Source organism: Fukomys damarensis, unplaced genomic scaffold (assembly GCF_012274545.1).
Source record: "Fukomys damarensis isolate Sample0158 unplaced genomic scaffold, DMR_v1.0_HiC HiC_scaffold_12, whole genome shotgun sequence".
NCBI classification, from domain to species: domain Eukaryota; kingdom Metazoa; phylum Chordata; class Mammalia; order Rodentia; family Bathyergidae; genus Fukomys; species Fukomys damarensis.
In genome coordinates this window covers 17,359,622-17,365,213 of record NW_022900924.1, presented here as the reverse complement: position 1 = coordinate 17,365,213, position 5,592 = coordinate 17,359,622, and the positions used below count along the sequence as shown (strand labels likewise).

General features: G+C 38.2%; 1 protein-coding gene across 1 annotated transcript in view; it reads left to right on the top strand.

The window, feature by feature from the left end:
* The first annotated feature begins 429 nt into the window (after nt 1–429).
* Nucleotides 430–5,592, top strand: part of Atp2a2 (ATPase sarcoplasmic/endoplasmic reticulum Ca2+ transporting 2) — a 60,597-nt gene continuing 55,434 nt past the window's right edge. Inside the window, exons 1-2 of the mRNA XM_010604418.2 lie at nt 430–447; nt 585–667. The gene's annotated coding sequence lies outside the window, so the exon portion shown is untranslated. The remainder of the gene's footprint in view (nt 448–584; nt 668–5,592) is intronic.

Sequence of the window (5,592 nt, the reverse complement as noted above, 5' to 3'; positions counted from 1 at the left end):
ACTGACCTTCGCGGCGCGCAGCCGGCGGGGTGGCGGGGCGCGATCTGCCGAAGCGGGGTTGAGCCGAGCGAGACGTTTGCTCGTCCCCAGCCGATACAGGAGGCGTCGAGATTGCCGAGATACCCTCTGCTGGCTCTCCTGCGGTCAGAAGTTAGCCATCTGGCAGGAGCGATGACCTAGCCGAAACGACTCCTTGTTTCAGGAAGCGAGTGATTTTTCAGGCTATATCTAAAGCTATTGATTACAGGGCCTGCATATCTTCTTGGGGTATCGTTTTAGGATGTTTTGTGTTAAATTACATTTATTTGTTTAAGTGTCTTTCAAGGATATTGATGCTTATAATTTTGGCAGTTATTTTTAGAAAGAGTGCTAATTTTTTTTTTTCCTTTTCTTTTGACACGTGCCCGGCGAATTTCTACTTTATAATAGAGTTACCGGCTGAAGAAGGTAAGAAATTTTAACACGTTACTTGTGTCTGCTCGCGTGTGTGTGTGTGTGTGTGTGTGTGTGTGCCCTCCCTGTGTGCTTGTGTGCATACAGATGTTAATAGAACAATTAATGACAAGTATGTTTGTTTCTAACAGGGAAAACCTTGCTGGAACTAGTGATTGAGCAGTTTGAAGATTTACTAGTCAGAATTTTATTGCTGGCAGCGTGTATATCTTTTGTAAGTATACTAAAATTTATTTTTTCTGTCTCCCCCAACTAAAAATATTTCATAGACAAACCAGAAAACAAATGATGTCCGTTGGATGAAAACGTGGAGATTTAAACTGTCTTCATGCTTAAAGACAACCTAGATATTTTAAAATTATAAATTCAACACTTGAAGCTGTTTATGTTAATAAAATAGATGATTGTCATTTACAGTGAGTGAGAAATTGTCCTCCACCGTATGGGTCTTACGCATTCATGTAGTTGATCAGGCAGGCGCGGCACCACTGGACTAAATCCCTGCCCCAGTTCAGGTTTTAGTAGCAAAAAGTTCTTTGCTGAGAGGTCTTTTCTGTTTTGGGTTCTTCCATTTGTTATCATGTTGTAAGATCACACTAAGGTAATGTTGGGCTCTTTGTAGTCTGTAAATAGGACTTACACGAGGAATATTCCAGTTGCTTTCTCTTCCTGGTAGTGGCAAGGTGACAGTTGTCAGTGACAAGAATGATGACGCCAGTGATGGCACCACTGTTGACCAAATTTGGTCACTGACCTTCAGGGTGGTATATTTATCTAAATTGGACCCCTATCGTGAGTGATTCCTACGTTGAGAAAAATGTTCAGTACAGTTAGTTCTAAATCTTAAAAACCCCAAAACCGGCACAGTGTGCTTTCTTGTTTCTCTATATGCTTGCCCGCTTGAGTCTCCGTGGTTGCTAAGAAACTAGTAAAATGCAAAGAACTACAGCAAAAAAAAAAGATGATGGAGGTGGCAAGGATATTTCTAGATCTTTAACATTCTTTGTGTCCAATATTTCTTATTGCGCTCTTTCCTTGGGCAGACGACCTCTTAGTAGTTTTCCTAAAAATGGTCATGAGTAGGACACAAATGTTCCTAACCTTAACATGATACACCTTTTGTTCTTAAAGTATTTTATTCTTTTTTTAAAAAATCACCCATTGTAATACTTCTTTGAAATTTTAGAATATTGACACGGCTTCCAAGCTTCATTTTTGTATGTTTGTAATGCAGGGAAGACCCAAGGATAATATTCAGTCTTATAGAAACCATACCATAGAGGACTATTGAGAAAACTAAATAAAACAGTAGGACATTTCTTTAGTTCATGTTAGGGAAAACATTAATTTCATGCCTTTTTTATAAAGTTGGTAATGGAGGCAAGAGGTGACATTTAGAGTAATCATGTACATAAATTCTGGCATGAGACTTCAATATCTCATGTTAAGCAAGGGGTGTGTGGCCATTAAAATTTAGTTCTTAATCTTTTCTGTGGTTCTCATTGCATAAAAATGGAACTTAGAACAAGTTATTCAGCATCCCGAATCATTTACTCTATATCTCTTAAATTGTTTCCATGATTAATTTAAAAAATGCCTCTTGAGTAAATGGGTGCTGATTTGCCAATTAAGATAAGTGACCAGACGAGACAAGTGTTTGATTAACTATAGCTTCAGTAAAGTGCCGTGGGGAAAAATAAATGATATATTTGGAGATACTTTAAGGTTAAGGTTGGGCTGGCTACATAATTAGTTTTGAAGTGGTGTCAGCTTTGGCAGTTAAATACTAACATCCAGTAAGGTCATAAAGGATCTTTGGTTTATCAGGAAGTGTATACAAACAAAGTAAAATACATTTTCAGTGAATTCTGTGTATTACAACTTGAAGCAGTGTTTAGAAACAATGCCAGTTATGTGACAAACGAGGTTGAATCCCCTTTGAGTGGTCAGTTTGAGTGACTATTAGTATGTAGAATTAATGATGTGTTGAGTTTTTTTAAACTTTGAAGTAATTAGGAATTTATATTTTTGTACCACTTTTTTTTTTCCTCTGTTGGTACTTGGGATTGAGCCTAGGCCCTTTGCACTGAGCTACAGCCCCAGCTCTTCTTCAGAGACAGGGTCTTGCTAAGTTGCCCAGGCTGCCTCAGCCTCTCTGAGGGCTGGGTTTACAGGTGTGTCCACCATGCCCTGCTTGTGTTTTTTTTTTTCTTGGTTGTTTCTTTTTTTTGTTTTTTTGGTACCGGGGATTGAACTTTCCTTGTGCTTGCAAGGCAGGCGGTGGAACCACTGAGCTAAAATCCCTGACCCTCTCAGTTGTTTCTGACAGTCTTGTTCTCTAATTCAGACTGGCCTTAAACTTGAGGCAATCCTCTGCCTCAGCCTCCTGAGTGCTGGAATTATAGGGGTGTGCCACCATGCCTGGGTTGATGCTTTAGTTGACATTGCGTTTTTGGAGCTATATTTTAGAATTGAAATTTGAATTCCTTTTTTGGTAACTTAGAATTATTCAACAAGTAGATTACATTACATTTTTATTTTATGAAATGCTAATTAGAGTAGTTAAGTAGAATTCATTTAATTTGTTTTTTTTTTGTTTTTTTTTTGTACTGGGGATTGCATTTGGGACCTTGTGCTTGTGAGGCAGGCAGTAGAATGAACCACTGAGCTAAATCCCCCTAATTTGATTTTTTTTTTTTAACAAAAATTTGCAAATTGCAAAGCCAGTTTTGATTTTCTTTGTTGGAGTTGGCACTGCTTCTGCATTGTACTTGACCTTTTCATTTCTTGTTTATCTTTTTTTTCTTTTCTTTTTTTTTTTTTGGTATGGGGATTGAATTCGGATCCTTGCCGCTTGCAAGGCAGGCCACCGAACCTCTGCGCTAAATCTCCAGCCCATCTTGTTTATCTTTTAAAAAAGGGAAGAGTACTGAATATTTTGTGGTAGTCAGTGTATTTCTGATGGCTTAGTAGAAAAAACATGGTAGAATGTTCAGGTTCTTTTGTAGAAGTGACTAGGCAGTATTTATGAACGTAATAAATCACATCCTAATCAAGTTTGAAAAGATATTACTGATTTATTTCAAACATGGAACTGAGTAGTTAACTGTAGCTAATTTGCTGTGGCAGAAAGTAGGAAATTGCATTAATATTTTAAATGTTTATGTCCTGTAGGGGAAATTAATTTGTAAAGTAACCAAAAAATTTAGTATTTTTTTTTTTTTTTAGACATCTCCCTATGTAGTTCAAGCCCTTGAAGGCACTATGTAGTCCATGCTGACCTGGAACTTGGCAGAGTCTCCTGTCTCAACCTCCCAACTGCTGGTGTTACAGGTCTGCACCACTACAACCAGCCCCAATTTTTTTTTTTTTAATAGTCACTTGGAAGAAGTGGACTCATTTCCTTTTGCATGTGAACATTAGATTTTTTTTTTTTTTTTTTTTTTTTTTTTTTTGGTACTGGGGATTGAACTCAGGACCCTTGTGCTTATGAAGCAGTCAGTGGCACCACTGAGCTAAATCTCTGGCCCCTTTTTTTGTACTGGGGATCGAACTCAGGACCTTGTACTTGGGAGGCAGGTGTGGTGCTACTGAGCTAAATCCACAGCCAAGGATTCTGCTATGTAGTCCAGGCTGGCCTTGAACTGTGTATCCCAGGCTGGCCTCAGACTCATGGCCATCCTCCTGCCTCAGCCTCCCAGGTGCTGGGATTACAGGAGTAGGCCTCTGTTACTGCAACATGAGATATTTCTTAATTTGATACTCAGCGCTGTCATTTCACTTTTGTATTTCCATCCTCTTCTTGGGTTATCAGCTTTGCCCTAAATACCACATTATATGGATAATTGGAACGCCTGCCTTGCCCCTTCTTCATTCTTGTGCACCTGCCACGGGCACTTGATTTAGCTGTGAATAAAATGGAAAAGTCCCTCACCTGGAGAATAGTGCTATTGAGAAAAAGCAGAGAGGGTTGTGAACAAGGGTACACATTTAGAAGAGTAAGTTTTAATTAGGGTGGCCCGGTGGTTCCTTGAAGATTGACATGGGAGAGAGGAGGTGAGTAGATGAGATGGCCATGGCATCAAATCCTCTTACAGTGTGTGTGGGTTTCCTCAACCCCCATTTCCTACCTAACCTGCTTAGATTGACCCTAAAATAGTCATTTTAATAATTTGTCTATTTTTCGTTGTTGAAAATGGGTGAATTCATGTAGAATTTTCAAAGTAAATGGGATCTGTTTACTTTTGTTTTCTTGAAATTATATTCAGGAAGTATTTGATAGTGCATTATATAGGGGATTTTAAAATTTCCTGTATTTAATTTCTTATTTTTAAAATGGGATTAATTGGCAGATTTACTCATTTTGGTTTAATAACTTAAAACTTAAATAGCGAAATGTTTTTGACACACTTGTGGTATACTTTTTTTAAAATAAATTTTGTTTTATCCCATTCCTCCCACAAACCCCCCCCATGTACAGAAGCTTTTTAATTTTTTCTCCTATTTTCACTTTTTTTCTTGTTCCTTTCTCCCTCCTCCCTTGTTCTTCCCATTTGAATACTTTCTTCCCATTTCCCAACATCCATTATATATTTCAGTCTTTATTATGTACAATTTATTTCACTTGAGTATGGTTTCACGGTCTATATATTTAGCTATAAATATCTGAAGCTTATCCTTCTTAATGGCAGAGTAGTACTCTATTATATTAAAAAACATATCCACTCATCTGTTGATGGGCATTTGGGTTGTTTCCAAGATTTAGCTGTTACAAACTGTGCCACTATAAACATGGGTGTGCATATGTCGCTGTGATAGGATGCTTTTAATTTTGGGGGGAAGATTCCAGGAAGGAGTATAGCTGGGTCAAATGGAACCTCTAGTTTTGGTTTCTTGAGAAATTTCCATAGTGGTTGCAGCATGGTATACTTTAAAAAAGAAAAGTTGTTTTTTTTTTTTTTTTGAGATACCATCTTGGTATATAGTTGAGGCTGGCCTTGACTTCTTATGTAGCACAGGCTGCCCTTGAACTCTCAGCGATTCTTCTGCCTCAGACTTTTGGGTGCTGGGATTACAGGCCTGTACCATCATGCACCATGCCCAGCAAGACTGTGTTCCTTTTTTTTTTGTTTGTTTTTT